Here is a 6,784-nt window from a genome sequence, read left to right as displayed (position 1 = left end):
AGAATTGTATGGAGGCCGTTAAATTGAAGGGGAAAAAAATTATCTCGTTGCACAAAATAACATACTATTGATACAGAGATATGATCATTTTCATTTATTTATTTTCTTTTGATTAAAGATCAATGTTATTTGCAAATGAGGGTTTATTGTTTCTTAAAAGAGAATGAGTTAGGAGTGAACTCTCTCAAACTCTCCCAAACTCCCTCTAATAAACTCTCTCAAACTCCATACACTCCCCCAAACTCCCAGAACTCAGAAACACCAAAATCTCTCAAATTCCCTACACTCTCTCAAACTCTCTCAAAATTCCTGAGATTTAAAATACAGTCAACTCCCCAGAAATCACTCTGAGGACTAACCCCCTGTTAGGGATTTAATGATTCTGCGAGATTTTTTCATATACTCTGATTTTTATAGGGGTTTCTTTTGTTTTGTAATTCTAATGATTTTTCGTTTTAGGAACAGATGGTTGTTTTACAAATTGGGGGAGAAGAACAAGAAGAAGTTGGTTTCGGTGGTGATGAAGAATACTCAACCATGGCTGAACAGGTATTGCATCTCACCGATCTTGCAATCTCATTTCGTTTTGATTTTGATTAGCTTTATAAAACCCTAATCTCTATATATATTGGATTTTGATGTAAAGCTTAAAGTGTTTATTTTCTGCTCTAGGTTTGTAAACCCTCTATATTGACTGTTGATTTCAATTGGGTTTGTAATTTTTGATTTCAATTGGGTTTGTAAACCGCCTTTATTGACTGTTGATTTCAATTGGGTTTGTATTTTTTGATTATTTGAAGCAAATTAAGGTTCCTATTGGTGAGAAGAACAAAATCTTTCAATTGACTGATGTTACGTCTTTCATATGTTTATTTGTGTTCTTACTGATTCAGTGATTTGTTTTATGTAGCTCAAAAGTGTCTGATTTAGTGATTTGTTTTATCTAGCTCAAAAGTTTCTGAAAAGGGAAATCCTCCTGGAAAGGTATAAATTTGGAACTGGAATAAAGTTGGTTTGGGATTCAAGACTCCTAGCTATTAATGTACCGTGCACTTTGTTTTCATTGTAAGGTAGTCAACTAGCCTTTTGAAACAACATTTTTAATTTCTTGGGTTTGTTTGATGTGGTAGTTTTTCTTCGGTTTGTTTGACGTGGTAGTTAACTTTGTTCGGTTTGTTTTACCAGCCTTTTGACACCTATGATGCTTCCTATCAAATCAAAGGAAAGTCTAGTTTTCCATGTTGGTTTTCGCCAGTTTGTTGCTAGGTAATTTATGTTCTACTCGACAGAAAATGTACTTCATTTAAAGATTTCGATACCTAAGTTATAAGTTCGTCATGCTCTCCAGACTATTTAACTATTAACCTCCGATCTATATCAGTACTTTCCAAATCTGAACTTTGTTTACCATTTGATTTGATTTTCACTTTTTGAGGTTTGAAGATGAATATCATGAAGATAATTGCAACAAATTCAGGAGTAGAGAAACAAATCGTGTGACTCTTGATGATTACTTGACAACAGTGTATGGAGATTTTCTTCTTCAACAGAGGCCATCAATAGAGAACTGGATAATTGATGCAAGTCTAGTTTGTAAGTAGTAGTTAATTTTAGTGTAATCAATCCCTAATCTCTTTAGTTCAGTACATTAACGAATGAACTAAATTATGCAGGAATCAGGTGTGAGGGAGATCAAGTTAGAGACAGTGTTCTTATGTGTAAGCCTCATGGACAGTTTAATAAGCCAAGGCTTCTTTAGAAACAAAAAGAAGCTTCAATTGCTTGGAATTTCTTGCCTCACCTTAGCCACAAGAATAGAAGAAAATCAGACGTATAACTGGAAACTATCATTCACCTGGATTACTCAGTCATACATAGTCTGCAATAGATACTCTATATATACAAATATGTGCAGTATAAGGCAAAAGACATTCTAGATTGGAGCGATGTGTATAGCAGGTGTGAAGTTGTTGCAATGGAGTGGTTTAGTCGAAGAGATCCCAACTTCCAATCTTTTGTGCTCACCACTTACAACTTCTGATGGTATTGTTTCCTTCCCGTCCTGTCTCTATGTTATATTCTCCAATTTACAAGTGAGACGTACTGCACCCATCTGCGCCCAACCTGGCCTACTCGTGACCATTTTGTTTTGGCCCCTGATTCTGCAAGGATTGTTGTTTTTCATTGTCAGTTCTGAGAATGTTAAGTGCCAAATTTTGCTAGGTTCTATCTGTAAGCAACAAGATCGGATGAGGAGATGGAAGACACAGTTAAGAATCTTGCAGTTCTGTCTTTGATTGACCCTGATCTGTTGTGCTACTGTTCATCACCTGTTGCTGCCTTTGGTCATTCTTTCATCCTTGGAATCCAATCAGAACTGCTCCTGCCAAATCATCATGGAGGTATGGTTATATATCCTCCTAGTTAAAACTGTTAACAGAACTCTTATACCTACATATGGGTTATGAGTCTCTCCTTCAAAATTGAGGATTGAGTATTTATGTATGCATATTGGTGGGTTAACAGAGCAACACTTAATCAATCAATGGTGTTGGGGTGGATTATTAAACACAAAAAAAAGAGAGCTATGTTTTAGATGAAGTACCGACTTCATGTTTGTGAGTTCTGTGTTGTTTCTTAATTTCTTGATAGTAATTAAGAAAGTAAAATAATCTGCATATGTCATATATATATTATTCATTTGTTTCTTTAAACATGTCACCTTGCACTTCTTTCCAAGTTTTTATAAATGCATGATGTAAGCTTCTATTACTCATGCCAGATTTTTATGTGGTTTTTTCTAGTTGGGGGGCTTGATATTTTATATCCAAGTGATGGTACCCATTGACAGTGGGATAACAGTTACTGGATAACTTCTACAGCTTCTACTCAGGATCAAACTGCTCTCATCTTGAGTGTGCCCAAGCAGAAACCTGGAGATGAAACCTAAGAAACGCCAAGGACGTCTGCATTTCTAATTATCTATACTAAGGTGATTGACATCTATCCTAATTCAGACATGCTCATAATTTGTGTAATACTATTTTGTTTATCATTTTTAAAAGTCACTTGCATAATAGAATTTAAATATTCTCATTTTTGTGTCTAAATAGCTGACAATTGTAAATGCATGGTTGTAGCAGATCTTCGGCTAGGGAAACCATTGCGAGAGTTGCAGCTGGATCTCTTGCCAAGAAGATTTTAAAGTTGTATTGTGGATCTGAGGCGTAGGTTTTGGCATGATCTTTTATGAACTGATTTATTTGCGCTCCATGCTTTCTATACAAGGAAACAGACTCACCGAATAAACTATAAGTTTGGCATCTTAATTTACCTTATTGATTGAAACTTACCATATACAAGGTGTTGCATTTTTGTATTGCAAGTCTTACTAGTTACGTGGCTTTATTTTAGATAACTATATGCCCAGACTTAATGTTGGAAGTAGCAGCTGATTTTGGTCGACAAGTAGCTGGCCGGCTCCCTTGCTCAATACTGTTGCAGGTGTACACCCTTCTGCAAGTCCACACTCTTCTTCTAGTCCACGTTCAAGGAATGAATATTTTTCAGTTGTCTCTTTGTCTTTATGAACCTTAAAACTTACATATGACTTAGTGTGCATGAATTCAAGATTTGATTACTTCTTCTTGTGTGATTTTGATTCCAACTGTCAACTGAATTCAGTCATGGATTGTGTAACTAATATAAAAAGTTTATATTTAAATGGTAATTTGAGTATCAGTCAGATTTATTTCTGCCCAGTCAGGAACACTGACAGCTGAACCAGTTTTGGAATTCAACTGATTTTTTTTTCTAATATAAAATTAAGTCTACGACACCATTCAACTATCGTTTATCGTGACAGCCCCAAAGCGTCGTTTCTTCAGAGGCAAACTGGAAGTGTCGTTCCAAAAAAAGACACTGATTCTACGGCACTTTCAGCTGCGATTGAAAAGTGTCTTATAATTGGCTTATACGACACTTTCGGACTATCTTAAAACGGCTTTTTTCCACTAGTGCTAGGTTTGTCTCTTGAAAACCGTTTACTTCTCTTCAACAGAAGATCCCTAAACTGTCTTGTGATCAAGGAGACTGATTTGTCAAGATCTTCATCCGAAAAATCATCCTCATACTGATCATCCTTAGAGACATAAACACTTTTACTTTTATCAACTAATTTAGTGTTCCTATGTGCTTTAAAGGCAACATCCTTTCCCATTTTGGATGTATTCTCATGATCAAAGATCTTTAGCTTTCCAACCAATGTATTTCTGGAAAGATTATCAAGGTTATTTCCCTCAACGATGGCATGCTTCTTAGACTCGTATCTAGATGGCAGCGATCTGAGAATTTTCATCACAATGTCGTTTTCAGGAATAGTCTTACCCAATGCAAACGATGCATTAACAATCTCAGACACTTTTTGATTAAACTCATCAAGCGTATCTTCATCTGCCATACGAAGGTTCTCCCAGTCGGAATTAAGGTTTTGAAGCCTAGCTTCCTTTTCACTAGAGTTACCTTCGAATACGGTTTCTAAGATATCCCAAGCATCTTTAGACCGAGTGCAATTAGACACATGGTGCTGAAGATTTGGGGTAATGGCATGTATGATAGCATTCAAACCGTCGGAATTTTTCTTTGCAGCATTTATCTCAGCAGGGATGTATTAACCAATAGGTTTGGGAACGTTTACATCTCCAACTGCCACAACGGGAGCATCATAGCCATTAACAACATATACCCATGATTTAAAATCACGTGCTTGAAGAAAAGCTCGCATAGAAATTTTCCACCATAAGTAATTAGAGGCATCGAAGACTGGTGGTACGTTAATAGAGATATCACCTATATCCATAGAGTTAGATCGCTACAAACACAGACTTGTAAGGTCTTAAACGTGTTTGCCTTCTCTGATACCAATTGAAAAAGCGGGGGTCTAACAACACCACCCAATATTTCGCTTAGCAATCTATATGGACAAACTCGAATATAATTTTAAGAGAATCAACAAGACTCAATCAATTAAAAGTATTTCAACGAGTTTATATCTCTCTCTTTATTTGATTTCCTCAAATAGAAACTGCGAGTACTAATCAAATACAAGGAATGACTTGGATGGTACCAAAGACCAATATCCAAGTTTCAATCAATATCAATCAACAACCGTTAGGTCGGATTCTCCAATTGATTGATCTAACGCACAACCTGTATTATTTCAATTATAAAGATAAAACAATATAATGCGGAAATTGAAATAACACAGACACCAGAAATTTTGTTAACGAGGAAACCGCAAATGCAGAAAAACCCCGGGACCTAGTCCAGATTGAACACACACTGTATTAAGCCGCTACAGACACTAGCCTACTCCAAGCTAACTTCGGACTGAAATGTAGTTGAACCCAAATCAGTATCCCACTGATCCAAGGTACAGTTGTACTCCCTACGTCTCTGATCCCAGCAGGATACTGCGCACTTGATTCCCTTAGCTGATCTCACCCACAACTAAGAGTTGCTACGACCCAAAATCGCAGGCTTTGACAATAAATAAATCTGTCTCACACAGACAAGTCTATCAAAGGATCAATTTGTCTCCCACAGAAAAACCCTAAAGTTTTTGTTCCGTCTTTTGATAATAATCAAGGTGAACAGGAACCAATTGATAATCCGGTCTTATATTCCCGAAGAACAACCTAGATTAATCAATCACCTCACAAAAATCTTAATCGTATGGTAGCGAAACAAGATGTTTTGGAATCACAAACAATGAGACGAAGATGTTTGTGATTACTTTTTATATCTTGCCTATCGGAGATACCAAATCTCAAGCCAATCAATCTGATTATACTCGTACGATAGAAGATGCAAGATCAGATCACAGAACTACCATAAAAGTAGTATCGGTCTGGCTTCACAATCCCAATGAAGTCTTTAAGTCGTTAACCTGGTTTTAGAATAAGAAAACCAAAGGTTAAAGGAGAACCGACTCTAGTACGCATACTAGTATCACACGTAAGGTGTGGGGATTAGTTTTGCACAATATTAGATGTCTCCTTTATATAGTCTTTCAAATCAGGGTTTTTCCTTGGTAACAAAGAAATCAATATTCACCGTTAGATGAAAACCTGATTTAGATTCAAGCTAATATTTCTCAACCGTTAGATCGAAAACTTAGCTTATTATACACAAATGAACTGCACGCTTCTAGAACCGTACCCAAACGTGTGCATTGTTGGTTTAACAATAGTTAACCAAAAGGTTAGCCATATGAGCATTTCATATCAACCATGTTCTTCTTCACCATAACTAGTTCAAATGACTCAAATGAACTAGTTAGAGAGTTGTTCAATTGTAAGGAAATCTTATGTAACTACACAGGACACAGTTGAAGCAAAGATGATTTGATTCACTTGAATCGGTTCATGAACTTTTATAGCCACGGTTTGCAAACTGCATTCCTTAGTCTTTTTAAGTTTAAGTTCAGAAATCATCTTCAGATATATAACCTTCTCAAGTTCGGAGACTAGGTTCGCGGACTTAAGACACCGGACAGAGTTTACAAACTCCTGCAGAAATTCTCGGGATGAGAACTTCGCCGGTTCGCGGACTTAGCTCACGCAAGTAGTTTGTCAACTCCAGCAGAAATTCTCGGGTTTGAGAACTTCGGCAGTTCGCGGACTGAGTTCGCGGACTTGGCACTTGCCATTCTTCCGGTTCTCTTGATCAACAAAGTTCGAAAACTTTGGTTCAAGGAATAAGACTTATACATAAATGTGTTTCC

At 36.6% G+C, this 6,784-nt stretch overlaps 1 long non-coding RNA gene across 5 annotated transcripts; it reads left to right on the top strand.

Moving 5' to 3' along the window:
* Nucleotides 1-208: 208 nt before the first annotated feature.
* On the top strand, nt 209-3,730 carry LOC113275039. Of its 5 annotated transcripts, none has more exons than XR_003323408.1 (8): nt 209-549; nt 948-1,070; nt 1,186-1,266; nt 1,436-1,593; nt 1,674-2,043; nt 2,224-2,402; nt 2,527-2,992; nt 3,144-3,730. It is a non-coding gene; the product is annotated as an uncharacterized LOC113275039 (long non-coding RNA). The 5 variants fall into 5 exon arrangements; XR_003323407.1 differs by having other exon boundaries at nt 215-549; nt 911-1,070; nt 2,805-2,992; XR_003323409.1 differs by having other exon boundaries at nt 216-549; nt 2,805-2,992; nt 3,141-3,730.
* The last annotated feature ends 3,054 nt before the right edge of the window (nt 3,731-6,784 follow it).

This window comes from Papaver somniferum, chromosome 4 (assembly GCF_003573695.1).
Source record: "Papaver somniferum cultivar HN1 chromosome 4, ASM357369v1, whole genome shotgun sequence".
Lineage (NCBI taxonomy): Eukaryota > Viridiplantae > Streptophyta > Magnoliopsida > Ranunculales > Papaveraceae > Papaver > Papaver somniferum.
The sequence above is the reverse complement of the archived record's forward strand: the minus strand, read 5'-3'. Positions and strand labels throughout refer to the sequence as shown.